Source organism: Cucurbita moschata, unplaced genomic scaffold (genome assembly GCF_002738365.1).
Source record: "Cucurbita moschata cultivar Rifu unplaced genomic scaffold, Cmos_1.0 Cmo_Scf00007, whole genome shotgun sequence".
Lineage (NCBI taxonomy): Eukaryota > Viridiplantae > Streptophyta > Magnoliopsida > Cucurbitales > Cucurbitaceae > Cucurbita > Cucurbita moschata.
In genome coordinates, this window is record NW_019268523.1 from 5,530,678 (window position 1) to 5,544,062 (window position 13,385).

Sequence of the window (13,385 nt, forward strand, 5' to 3'; positions counted from 1 at the left end):
TTTTTTTTTTTTTTTTTTTTTCTTTGTCACCAATATTAAACTGATGTTATTCTAGCCATAAATTAATCTTCTTATCTTTGGAAGGGTTTCATAGATAATTACGTTCGCACCCCTCTAAAGGAGCAATCCTTTTCCCCATCAACCTTCCAATTAGTTTACTTGAAGTCACATCCGAAGAACTCCTTAATTATTATATACATCAGTACATCCCATCATAAGACGTGTCATAACATTTACGTATCATCTCATAGTTACATTGTATCATTAACATATCATGGACTTATCATTTCGAAAACATATAAGTCTTATTATTTCATGAACACGTCACATTCATATCATTTCATAAACATATCCTAGTCATATTGTTTTATAAACATATCATAGTTTTATCCTTTAACAAACATATCATATTCATAGTATTCCATAAATATATCATAGTCATATCATTTCATAAATATGTCATGGTCATATCGTTTCATAAACATATTATAGTCACATCGTTTTATAAATATTTCACACACGTCAAGCATATAACACGAGCCAAACTACGAGGCACGTGTCATCATACAAACATAAACTTTTAACCGAATAGATAGTAAGGCCACTTACTTCGTTGACCTTAGTCAGCAGTCTCCCTAAACTCGAGTATGTTTGAATTTTGTCTCTTTAAGTTGCTCCAAGTATTATCGAGAGTTTGTTTCCTATTAGAACTTTTGTCTCGTTTTCGTTAAAAAATCACATTTCTAACATAAGGAACTGTATAAAATTATGCAACTCGAGCCAAATAACGCATTTTGAGCTGTTAGAGTCGCCGAGTTGAAGCTGGAGCCAAGTAGAGCCATTGACGCCATGTGAGCCGAAGGAGTCAGCATCTACATGGTGACACGTGATATTCTAAGAAGGAGATGCATCGCGGGTAGAGTTACGGGTCGAGGCGCAGGTCTTAGGTCGCACCTTCCAGGTGCACGAATTGCAGGTATCTGGACTGTGGGTTGCAGTGCTGGGCCTAGTCCTTGTGTGTGTCTGAGCCAATAGCCAAACTTGGGCCTCGGGTTTGAATATCCGCAGTGGCCCAAGACGCTTTGGGCTTTTGTAGGGACTACAGGCCTAGTGGGGTGGGTCGTGTCTTGCTTGCATATTTGAGTCAAACTGAATATTGATTATGGGTTAGCTCTCGTACTGGTTAACCCGAATTTGACCCCAAAATCGACCCAATTCGGTTGTCTTCTTCACCCGACTTGCCTGCAAATTTTCTTCAACTTAATCATTTTCTGATGATTCTTTCCGTCGTCCTCCGTCTCCTATGACCTTCAATTTGTCGTTTCCTTCACCCCCATAACATTACAAACCCTTGTAATTACCTACACACATAGAACCATCCATATCTTAAGCTTTCAAAAGATTGGCCAATGAAGATGTATTCCTTACTTATAAACCTATGTAACTCCTTAATTAGCCAATGTGGGACTTCTTTCCTAACGATCTTCAATAATCTTCCCCTTGAACAAATTACATCATAGAGCCTCCCTTAAAGCTTATGGAGCCCTCGAACAACCGCCCCTTGATCGAGGCTCGATTCCTTTTCTACAACCCTCGAACAAAGTACACCATTTGTTCAACACTTGTCACTTTTAACTATACCTTCGACACTCACAACTTCCTTGTTCGACACTTGAGGATTCTATTGACATGATTAAGTTAAAGACATGATCCTGATACCATGTTAGGAATCACGAATCTCCACAATTATATGATATTGTCCTTTTTTAGCATAAGCTCTCATGGCATGCATGTGAGTATGACTAAGAAGGACTCGTGTTGGTGTGTGGGAATACTCTTCACTCTTAAAAAAGTGAGGAGTAGGTAACATGGTTGTGTTGTAGGGGTGTAGAGGAATGTCGAGACCATTAGGTGTCAAATTTGGATTCTAAATCTTGATCAAAATCTTGGGTATAGGTCGTCTCAATGGTATCAAAGCGGTACCTCTTTTAGTAAGTTGTGGTTCGGGGATGAACCAATGCAGAAGTAGGACTCATGCTGGTTTGTGGCTTAAGCGTGTTTTACTTAAAACAATTTCATGTTGGGTGACCTCTTAGGAATTTTATTAGGATGCATGTGAGTATGACTAAGAAGGACCCATGTTGGTTTGTAGGGAAATGTCGGAGCCATTAGATACCAAATCTTCATTCTAAATTCTGATCAGAATCTAGAAATGGATCGTCTCAACGTTAGTCAAGATCCATGAGTTCATCAATCCATACAAGTCTAACTACTCTTACTAAATTCATTGGTCGTGGCGAGCTTTAGTCAAGCTGAGTTATAGAGAACTTTATGACAGTATCTAGATAGTCGACAAAACCTAAAAATCTAGTGCTCAAACAACAATATGTAACTATCCACTTTTTAAAAGTCTTGAGCCACATATCATCATCATTTAGTGGCATGAAATATTTAAAAATAAATATAAATTTAGAACTTAAAAAAAAAATAGTGAAGTGATTATGACAGACCTTTTCAAGAAAACGTAGTTTATAAAAAGCATGGAAAATGCAAGACACGGATCTAGTCCATCGTCAATAGCATTGCAACTTGTAAGTCCTCCACCTCAACTACCCCATCAAGCCTTATCAAAAAGTGGCTTATTAGTAGTTATTAGTTTATTCTTATGAGATTTTATTTCCTTTCATCGTCTTACTCTTACTTACAAGCTCATTCCCAAATACAAGTTCTTCTTAAGCTACGCTCTAAGTTTATTGGTTCCCTAAATCTCAACTCAGGGTAAATAAGTGAAAACTATGAAAATCTCATTTATTAGTCCTATCTAGATCTCACTCCAACCAATTGCTTCATATATATATATATATATATATATAAATAAAGCTATTAAAAATGTAAGCAAAAAAACACGTGTCAATACTATTTACTTTTCTTTTTGTTGTTCTCTGACGAACTCTAACCTTAAATTGTATCCATCTCAAATTTTCATCCTTTCTTTCTCAGTTCAGTTTCATTTATCTTTTTTATACATTATCTTTTCTTATTATTATACCCTCCTACAATAGATTTGTGGGTATTGGTTGGGAAGTGCAAAAGTACCAAAAGCCAACCATTATTCAAAGTCATGAGAAACTCGGTAGGTTCCTTTCCTTTTCATGGCTACTCGTCTTTTGTTGCCTATATTAAAGCTTTTCCAAAAACTCATTTGGTGGAACTTTTGATCAGGTTTCCTTCATTCATCACTTTTTTTTTTTTTTAAGAAATGTTCTTCTTTACGATTTCCTCTTCCGGTTTCGTCGGATGTTGCTTAACTAGGATTATCTTATAAAAAATAAATAATTATCACCCAAGCACTAAATCTATTTCTCATTTCTTAAATGTTTAGATTGATACTTCTTTCTCTTTTTTCTAGGGTTTAGGTTTCTTTGAATTTTGATGTTTGACTCTCTCTACTTAGCCCCTTAGTTTTCTCAATTAATTTTGACATACAATTTTGAAAGACAATGCTTTTGATGTAGCATTGTGATTAATTTAAGAGATAAGAGATTTCACTTTCTCATGAAACTTTCTTGTTGGGCCAAATTAAACTTTTATCATTTCTTACCAAACCATTTCATTTAAAAGGTAACACCCTAAATAATGGAGGAATTCCAATCATAAGACCCAAAGGATCCAAGGAAAGAAATTAAGAGGATTAGGCAAGAACAAGGGTCTTAAGTACGTCATTTCTTTACTCTAAGAAGAAATTTTAAGGACTTAAGGCCTTTGGAAAAGAATTGGAAACGAAAAAATAAGCGAAAAGGACGAAGAGGTCATTTTTTCAATTTCTAAGGAACTTTCTCGATTTTTAATTTCTTATCTTAAAGAATTTCAAGATGCTCAACCAGAGAAAATGACCAACTAGGAATGAAAAATTTTTAGAAAAATTTTTAGAAAAATTATGGATTTTTCGAAAAAATTAATAATAAAATATTTTGAAAGTGGCAAATTACCAAATTACCTTTGAAGATATGAATAATTACGAAAATGCCATTTTGGCAAGAGTCAGATGATCAACAATGACCATCTGCTCAAAATCCACCAAATCTCCACTCTCAACCCTTGGATCTCCTCCAAAATTGGATATATTCTAGAACACTTAAAGCCCCTCAAATCCAACTTTCAGTATTTAAATTTGAAGTTGGTAGCTCGATAAACGGAGTAGATATTTTGGACGAATGTTCCAAAAAATCCAACCGCCAATTCACGTCGATTCTAGAGCTCTCAATGTTGGCTTAAGTTTTCCCTATAAATTTTGAAGTTGGGGCAATAGTTTGGAACAAGAATCGAGCAAGGTCGAGCTCCAAATCGTAGGAAATAAGCGGTTAGATTTTGGGTCTCCTACTCTCGAATTTCTTCAAAATTTGAGAGTAATTCTCTACCATTCCCTTTCAAACTTACTCCTATAGTTTATCAACATGATTACCTACAAGTTCTATGAAGAAATAGAGTGCTGAAAGTTCCCAGAAACGATTCCCCCAATCCAATTCGCCATTAAAGAGCTTCAAGGGAAACTCAAAATTCCAATAAGAGGATATACAAGAATTCATCGAGCAAGGACAATCCCAATAAGTTTCTGCACCTCCAACAAATGTTTCCATAGAAGACCACAAAGAGAAATAACCTCAGGAACGTGCCCAATTGAAGAAAATTCATTTCCGGTTCAAATTGGGGGTAAGTTACGAATTCCTATCTACGGCCTCTTTTACTTAAAATTAAGAATTTCTTTAGCTTCAGAGGAAAAGGTTGAGTAACTTTGATGAAGGAATCAAGAGCTGAAACGTCGTAGAACAAGTTCTCCAAGAGATCGAAAAGAGGTGTCGGGTAACTTGCAAACCGAGAGTGATTTCTCAAAATTAAGGTCTCATACTCAAAGTCGTTCCTCAAAACCAATTCTTTAAGCTTGAGGGAAGAATAAGAAAGAAGTTCCATGAAGGAATCGAGCCTGAAAAACCCCTAGAATCGGCTATCCAATAAGAAATCCTCTATTTTAACTCCGGCGAGAAATCATATTTTTTATGAACTTTGGAAGCGAATATCTTAGGCTACAATCCAGGAGAAGCTATGAAATCAATCCCTAGCTCTTCCTTGTAACACCATCTTTAAGTTTTATGAAGAAATCGAGGGAAGAAACTGTATGATCGGAGCTGGGGAGAGCGAGTTTCAGACAACGGCGCTAAACGTCACGTGCGTCTTCTTCCCGTTTGGAGGAAGAAGACAATGACGTGGCCAGTTCATCAACCCAAAACTCGACCTTCCCTTGGTTTTTCTCAATTTTAACCCTTTTCCAGACCGGTTCTCATGAAAAACTTTATGGTTCCAGAAACTAGACACAATAAGGAGTATATGGAAGGAACTATTAGGTAACTTGGGTACCGGAAGCTCAAAAATGGAAGTCCCGAACGTCGATAACGAGTTAAGTAGCCACCTTCGATTTTTTGTTAAGAAATACTTGTATGAATCAGTTGGATTTCCATATGAATCCTAAACTATGTATGAGTTAATGATATATCAAAGAAAATCCCAATGAACCATGAGTTAAGGCCCTAAACCAATCAAAGTGCTCGAGAATTAGATGACGTTAAAATAACCCACTAGCTGAAATCCGCTACCTATGAAATTTTAATTCTGAGAATATTATAGCATGTTGAAGTTATATATGAAATTTGGTGGTCATTGGATAAGGATAAGTAGGTAAACCAAGAGATGGTACAAAATGACTAAAATGCCCCTAAGGATATCTACCTAAGGTTCATGACCTAGATGACCTCCAAATGTTATGAAACTAGTAGATCTTATTTTATGATATTTGATGATGTGGTGAAGTTTGAAAGCTACTCGAACACGTTAAGTAGCAAAACCAAGAATTATGGGTAAAATGACCAAAATGTCCCTAAGACTACTTATGAAAATTCAAGGTCTATACGTGCTCCAAATGATTTGCTACTTCTTATAAGGTCCATTATGAAGGACATGAAGATATGTTTGAAGTTTCAAGTTGATTGGAATAAGTTTTGAACCTAAACCAAGTGAGGACCCAAGAAACACCTAAAGAATCGAGACTCTTCTAGAACCCTCTAAAGAACTCCCTAAAAATCTGTGACCTTTCTAGAACAACTCACACTAAGATGGGTTCATATGGTTACAAATACAAGTTACAACTTATGCCTCAAGAAATTATGGACCATAGAAACTTACAAGATTGAAAACCAAGAATAACACCACACAAGCTTTACAACTACCCAAGTAAGAAAAATGCTAGGTACCACTCAAGGACGAGGGACCAAGGTCCCCAAACTAAAAAACTCAAGAATGCTAAGTAATACTCTAACCATATCCAAAGTGACCTATGACCTCCCACCAAGCGGTGCTTTCTGAGGCCCAAGAAGTCCTCTTTTAGGTGGGATGCCTTGCACCACGTTTCCTTTGCAGGATGTCATGTTTGCCTCAAGTTTTCCTCACTAGAAGAGATGCCCTGCACCAAGTTATGGGTACCCAAAAGATTTGCAGGATATCATGTTCATGTATGCACCATCCACATGACCTTTATGGGCTATCATGGGGAGCAATCTAGGGCCACGATGGGACAAAAATAGAGTAAGTTACCTTAGTCACGAATCAAGAACCTCCTAAGACCTCCCACAGTACAACATGCTCATGACTTAGACTACACTACTTGTAACACATGAGGTCTTGAGCGTAAATAAGCAAACTGTATTATAGGGTAAGCCCTTTATGCAGTATTAGACTACATCACTTGGAACGTAAGAAGCCTTGGATGTAGATTTTTAGATTATGCCGCTTGGAACGCATAAAGCCTTGGGCATAGGTTAGTAGACCATATCGAAGGACAAGCCCTAAGATGCGGTAAGACTACGTCGCTTGGAACACATGAAGCCTTAGACGTAGGTTAAGGCTATGTGTCTCCTCAAACGCATGAAGCCTTGGACACAAGATTATCAGGTGCATGTCTAGTGTCGTAAATCGTAGGGGGAGTGTCTTGGAGAACGAATCAAGAACAGAACAAGAACCAAGAAAGTACCAAGAACAAGAGAAAGATCAAGAACTAGAACATGGATCGAGATCCTAGTTCTAAGAACAAGAACCAAGAACCATGGTACTAAGGCTCTTAAAGGATAACCAAAGTTTTAAAATCCAAAGACCAAGTTCCTCGAGATAGATCAAGATAAGAACCCCAAATCAAGAACAAGAACTAGAGGGCCTAAGTACTTACAACAAGAACAAGACAAGAATAAAGAATGTGGTACCCTATCATATCAAGGACACGATTAAGAGCCTACTTGTGTCTTGTACTCATTCCATATTCTCCATTTTTCTTCAGGTGATAAGGAGCTGGTCAAGGTCAGAAGCGTACTCTAGAGCAGGTGCCGTAGACAAACCTCACCTGTCATCCTCAACCCTTTTGTTTTAAAATGTTTTGTGTCAGTTTCTTATTTTGTCTTTTAACCATTATGTCCTACTTTAAATTACTAATGTGCACACACTATTTTGTTATAATATAAATTATGTTTTCAATTTTAATTGTTTTATTTTGCGAAAAGTTTACCCATTTTTTTTAGAGTCATTGAGTCAGCCCGATCCTTACATAAAATGACTTCATTCTTGAATGATATGAATTACTTATTCACACCATATAGACTTATCAATGTATAAATAATTGATTCTACTATTATTTAGCTATTAGAAACGATAAAGAAAAGATTAGTAAATAATAATTTTTTTTTTTTGGTAGGCTAGAGGCTTTATGAGAATCAGATCCATATAAATTTATAAATGAAGTTTGTACCAAATCAATGAATGTTGAATTGCAATTTCTTTATTGTAAACTTTTATCTAATGATGGTTAAGTTGCACTGATTAGCAAATTTGGATGAATGCACGTGGATGAATGCTTTAAATTTTTTTTATTATTATTATTATTATTATTTATACTTCTAAAACAAATTGTTAATGGATAAATGCTTTAAAAATATTATTATTATTTTTTTTTTTTTATACTTCGAAAACAAATGGTTAATGAAATCATGCTTGATATTGTTTTCTTAGAGGTATAAATTAAACTCAATTTTTATAAATACTCTTTGGAATGTTATTTATTTTTATTAATATTATAAATAAGGTTGATTGCAAAGATTTGGTTCAGCTTAAGCAATCTGGTTCAGCTATAAGCAATCTACTATGGGCATAGTTTTTAACAAGTATTGAATAAAACTTGTGTGGTTGAGCTTTCTTGTATATAATTTGTTGTTTTCCTTCTCATCCTTTTTGGTGTTTCACTGTGATTTGTTTGTCTGAGCTGTTCTTTATTTTTCATTGTCTTTTTGAAGTTGTTGGAGTAAGGTAATGTTCTCAAGTTGCCTTGCTTTTCATGCCTTTTGGTGTTTCTCATACTTTGATATAATGATACACTTGGTTATCTATTTGGGATGTGAAGCTCGTATATGTGAGTCGGTTCAATTTCGGATGTACCCATTTGAAAGGTGAATTATTTACTTCTTATATCATGTTGGTAATAATTGTTGTTATCTTTATAATCTTTATGTCTCGTTTAGATATATTAAGGTATTGAAAAGTTACGTACGAAATAAAGCACGACAGAAGGGTGCATTGCAGCGTGCTACTTAGCGGTTGAATTTGTGAATTTTAAACACTCGATTGAAGTTGCAAATAATCAACATCGTAATGAAGAATATGAAAATGATGTCATTCTAGAAAATCGTCCTTTACCAACTGAAATTTCAATTACATTACCTGATGATGTACTTGAGAATGCAAATCGATCTGTCTTATTCAACACAATAGTGGTGGAACCCTTTTATCTAGTGAATTAAGTTGTATACCATTTATTACTTGCTTAATATAAGATCAACATTTAATTGTAAGTCATCTGGTCAGGACGCATATGAATGAACTCATGATCTTAGATCAAAGACTAGCAAAAGATTCTAGTCTACTTTCGAATATTCATGCAAAACAATTTCTATCATGGTTAAAATTTAAGGTAATGTAACATACTATTCCATGAACCAACACAATTTAAGTTACAAGTAGTTATTTTTCTTCTTACTAGATTCAAATAGATCATTTGTTGTAGTTTAGTCTAACTTGTTAAAATGGCTTGCAAATGGGTGAAGAAAATGTGCAATGTCATACCGTTGATACATCATTAATGGACAACAATTTCACATAAAGAGTGCGGATAGATCCACCCAAAATAGTGGTGTTTCTGTAAATGCAGCTATATTGTGTCAATCTAGTGCAAAAAAATAAACCACAATTTATGAATGTAGCTGCTTACTATGGGATGTTACAAGAAATCATCTTATTAGATTATTATGCCTACAACCTTAGAATCTTTAAATATGATTGGTCCAATGTCAGTAAGAGTTAAGAAAGGGTTCACCCTTATTAACTTACATCAAAGTCAAAACATATTTGTACGAGAGTCTTTCATCTTAGTCTCACAAGCCAAACATGTGTTTTATGTTAGAGAAAATGATACCTCAACCTGGTATGTCTTATTAAAATCACCACACAAAGGATTTCATGACTTTGATATGTACGATCAGCGATACGATGGTTGTCAATGAAAAAATTCTAAGTACTTTGGAAGACATGGATGAAAATGATGAAATCACTTATGTAAGAAAAGACTTTAAGGGGTTTTTATTTAATGAAAAATTAAGGATATTGTATAAATATTTTTTGTGAACAAATTATATTATATATAATATTTATTTTGTCTTTCATTGGTGTCATTGCTTTGTAATTGCATTCTTGATTTTTTTTCATATAGCAATAATGATTATCAATTAATTTTGGTCTCAAGTTCCAATGGAAGGAGATCCACCACCTCAAACTTTAGAACACAGAAAAGAAATCTTGGGATTAAAAGTCACATGAAGAAAAAGGTCCCATAATATTAAACATCTTGAAAAAAGTACAAAGATATTAATATTACTCTACTTAAAAAAAAATGTAGAGGTAGAAAGATTTGCAGTGAAGTGATGAAATGTTACATGACAAAAAATTTCTGTAGAGATAGAAAGATTTGTAGTGATTGAAATGTTACACGACCAAAAGGGTGAGGGAGAAAAATCACACGTACCTAGCCACAATCAAAATACTCTCTCCTCCAAAAGATTAAAGATTAAAGATGTTCATGTCCAAAAGATTGAGCAATTTTGTTCAGCAAAGTCGCCAGCGGCTCACGAGAATTTCGGGGAGCGCCAAAATTCTCGCACCTCGCTCAGACTCACACCCTCGCCACTCCCACGGCACGCCAAACATTCCCACGACGCCAGCCAACCCTCAGATCCACCTGCAAGAAAAAAAAAATAGAGAGGGAAACGATATAGAGAGAACCGAGACGTTTTCTGCGATACCAAAAACTATATACCCGACGTCGAAACGACCCATCCACAAGACGCGATTGCACATACATGAGCGGTAAGCCTTATAGGCTTTAACGACATTGTGCTTCGTCAGAGTTCAGATCTAAGTTTTGGGTTTTTGGAACCTCACATATCTGGTTGTTGTAGGTGTCAACACGTCGCGCAACCTGGTGGGAGTAAAGAAGAGAGGTCAACCGTACAAAATTCGGACAAAGGAGAAAGTATCTATAGGATCTAGGTCAGATTCAGCTCACAACCCAACGCCAACACCTGAACCAAGATCTGCAACGCCATGGAGGAAACCCAACCACCAAACGGACCTACAACGCCTCGCCCAGTGAACCCAGCAACATGTAGAAAATCAGCCCAATTAACCGCCGCGGCCCAATACCCGTGTCAGCCCACACCTGCAGTAGCTGCGACCCGCGCTACTCAGCAATTTTCGACCGAAACCCGCACCTCGACCCAACTAGGCTGCACACGTGTCAGCACCCCCCCATTGTGCCACGTGTCACCCTGCGGCAAAAAGAACCCCTCGGCTCCAACAGCGCAGCTTCGCGAAGTCCTTCAGCTAAAAAATTGCTCAATCGGCTTGGTTTAGCAATTTCGGCACCAACCTTCACGTTTCTGACCCTTCCAAAGCTGTTTTTTTACTATAATTTCAATTGAGATCAATACCATGCTCTATTTCACAAATTCATGTTGAATTTATAATAGAATTGTGAAATACTAATGAAAGGCAATGAACGACCTGATAGGAAACGATCCCGACAACATTTGTTGCAGCTTTAAGAAACAAAAGCTTAGCAAACACGAATTTAGGGAAACGTCAACTAAGGCCAAACAAGAAAATAGTCTTACTATAGGATAGACTAGACAATTGTTTGATATATGACGAAACGTGCCTAGTGGCTCCCGTACGTGTCATTTATGCTTTATGCTTATGATACTTTGATGATGATTTCTGATGTATGACGTATGATGACATGTATGAGTTATATGATGACGTTGTTAGAATTGGTCAATCCATTAGAATAGCTTGAAGTTAGTCATGCCATAAGAATAGGCTTACTTCGTTAGTTTCCTATGAAATCGGATCTATTAGTTAATCTTTTGCCAATATAAATAGAATATGTCCTCAATAGTGTGACGTACAGTTTTGCATAAACTTGATATGGTATCAGAGCAGAAATAAGATCCACGAGATCCATAGCCTCTGCTGTTAGACATGTCAATCCCATTCAACACAATGTCTTCTCCGTCGATCAGTCAGGTGATTAGTGTTAAGCTTACACAAGAAAATTATCTACTGTGGTCTACCCAAATCCTTCCCTACTTGCGTAGCCAAAACCTTGTTGGTTTTGTGGATGGATCCATGCCTGCACCAAGCCAGACGATCGCCGTTGAACCAAGTGAAGAAACAGGGAATCGCAAAATTATCATCAACCCTGAGTTCACAGTCTGGTACCCCCAGGACCAGCTGGTACTCAGCCTCATCAACTCATCAGTCACTGAGGAGGTTCTCAGCACGATGGTTGGAATCACCACTGCACGAGAAGCCTGGATTACGCTGGAGCGACAATTTGCTTCCACATCTCGAGCAAGAGCAATGCAGATCCGTATGGAACTCTCTACTATCCAGAAAAAGGACATGACAATTGCTGACTACTTTCGTAAAGTAAAACATCTTGGTGATACACTTGCTGCCATTGGCAAGCGAATAGAGGATGAAGAACTCATCGCCTACATGCTGCAAGGACTTGGTCCAGATTATGATCCTCTAGTCACAAGCATTACAACCAGAACAGATGTATACACTGTCAGCGACGTGTATGCTCACATGCTGAGCTATGAGATGCGGCACTTGCGTAAGGGTACATTTGAGCAACTTTCATCTGCTAACAATGTCAATAGGATATCCATTCGTGGAGGTGCCAATGGAGGTCGAGGTAGTCGCGGTCGTAGTCGTCAGTTAAATAGTGGTCATGGACAATCAAGGCGTACTGTGAACAATCCTGGACGTCAACCATCAAAGACACAAAGCAGCTCAGGCATTGTCTGTCAGATTTGTGGTAAGCCCAATCACGATGCTTTGCAATGCTGGCACAGATTTGATCAGGCATATCAAGCCGAAAATAATCTCAAACAAGCAGCTTTGGCAACAAGTGGATACACTAGTGACACAAACTGGTATGTTGACACTGGAGCCACAGATCATATCACCAATGACCTAGAGAGGCTTACCACCAGAGAACGCTACACTGGCACCGACCAAATTCAGGTTGCAAATGGCGCAGGTTTGTCTATCTCTCATATTGGGAATTCATTAATTTCTGGTTCATCTCTTGTTCTGAAACATATCCTATATGTTCCTAAAATCAATAAGCACCTAATTTCAGTACAAAGACTAGCATCTGATAATAATGCTGTTGTAGAATTTCACCCAAACTATTTTTTGGTTAAGGACCGAGTCACGAAGAAACTCCTGCTCCACGGTAGATGTAAGAATGGCCTATACGTTCTACCGCATAATTTCAGTCAAGCCTTGCTGACAGCCAAACTTTCGAAAGAACAATGGCACAGAAGGCTAGGGCACCCTGCATCTCCAATTACCATTAGAATTCTACAAGATAATAATTTAGCTATAGATACTAATATTCCCTCTTCCTCAATTTGTAATGCTTGTCAATTAGGGAAAGCACATCAATTGCCATTTGGTTCTTCTCAGCATGTATCTACAGCACCCCTTCAATTAATTCACACTGATGTATGGGGTCCATCCATTGCGTCAGTAAATAATTCCAAATATTATGTTTCCTTTGTTGATGATTTTAGTCGTTATGTTTGGATTTACTTTCTGAGATGCAAATCTGATGTTGAGTCTGTGTTCCTTCAATTTCAAAAACATGTTGAAACTATGCTAAATACCAAAAT

At 36.9% G+C, this 13,385-nt stretch overlaps 1 non-coding gene across 1 annotated transcript; it reads left to right on the forward strand.

The window, feature by feature from the left end:
• Positions 1–12,168: 12,168 nt before the first annotated feature.
• LOC111445681 lies at positions 12,169–12,304 on the forward strand. The gene has a single exon (XR_002710898.1). It is a non-coding gene; the product is annotated as a small nucleolar RNA Z247 (small nucleolar RNA).
• The last annotated feature ends 1,081 nt before the right edge of the window (positions 12,305–13,385 follow it).